Below are 1117 nucleotides of genomic sequence, written 5' to 3'. Positions count from 1 at the left end.
GATCTGGGTTTGGCTTTTTGTTGGCTCGTGCTTTGCTGTGAGTTAATCAGCCCTGTGATGTTCCCTCCTCTGTTAGAGGCTGGGGCATGGAGGGAGCAGCAGAGAGCTGTGATCTCTCTAAAACCCCTTCATTTGGAGAATCAAGCCCTCAAAGATCAATTAATTCCCCAGGGTATTTAATCCCTGACTGCCTGGGTAATCAGAGGGCAGGGGAAGCTCTGTCTGTGCCTGGAGGAGCAGCAGGAGCTGTTCCCTCCCAACCCCTCTGTGTCTCCAGCAGCTCTTGAGCTCATCCAGCTCCTCCTGATCCCAGGGGAAACACAGACCCCGGGTGAGGGAAAGCAGAGATCTGTTCTGGACTCTGAAATAAAAACACAGACACACAGAGCATGGCACATACCTGGGCCAGCAGCCCAGATCTTCAAAGGTTTTAATTTTACCCCACGCCCCCTCCCCAGATTTTTGGATATCCTCTTGACAAATCACTTGAACAGTTTTATTTACAGTAATAAAAATAAATTACTCTTACAGATGAATGTATAATATTATACACAATAGAGATACAGTGCAATAACAGCATTGATTTGTTTTCACTCATAAAGTGCATCGAAGGGGCTTGATTGAACCATAACTGGATGACAACTGTACATTTCCCTTTGAGATCCACTTTCCCAGTCAAGTTTAAAGGCTCATGACAGCACTGACAGCAAACAAGGTGCTGTCCTGATTGCTGAGGGGTGGCCTCATTCCTGGGAAATCAGGGAGGCAGGGAATGGGGGATGGATGGATGGATTCCCACCCTGCCTGTGCTGCTGGCAGTGCCCAGCCAGCCTGGCCTGGGCCTCAGCGCCCAGAGGGAGCACAGGGCAAAAATACTCATCAAAAACACCAGAATCCCACCCCTGCCTCGGGGCTGGAGGGCTCCTTGCCCGGGAAGGACTCTCTTTATCACCGTGTGCTCTGTCCCTCCAGCCCCTCCTTGTGCTGCAGAGCCCAGAGCTGCAGCCAGACCCTGCCCAGCTGGAATAAAAGCTTTTCCTGGGACCAGCCAGCTGTTTTCCAGCTGCCAGAGCCTGCAGTAAGGCCATAAACCTGTGCTTGTGGTTCCAGTGGCCAG

The sequence above is a fragment of the Melospiza melodia genome, chromosome 16, assembly GCF_035770615.1.
Source record: "Melospiza melodia melodia isolate bMelMel2 chromosome 16, bMelMel2.pri, whole genome shotgun sequence".
NCBI classification, from domain to species: Eukaryota; Metazoa; Chordata; class Aves; order Passeriformes; family Passerellidae; genus Melospiza; species Melospiza melodia.
This window is presented reverse-complemented; position numbering follows the sequence as displayed.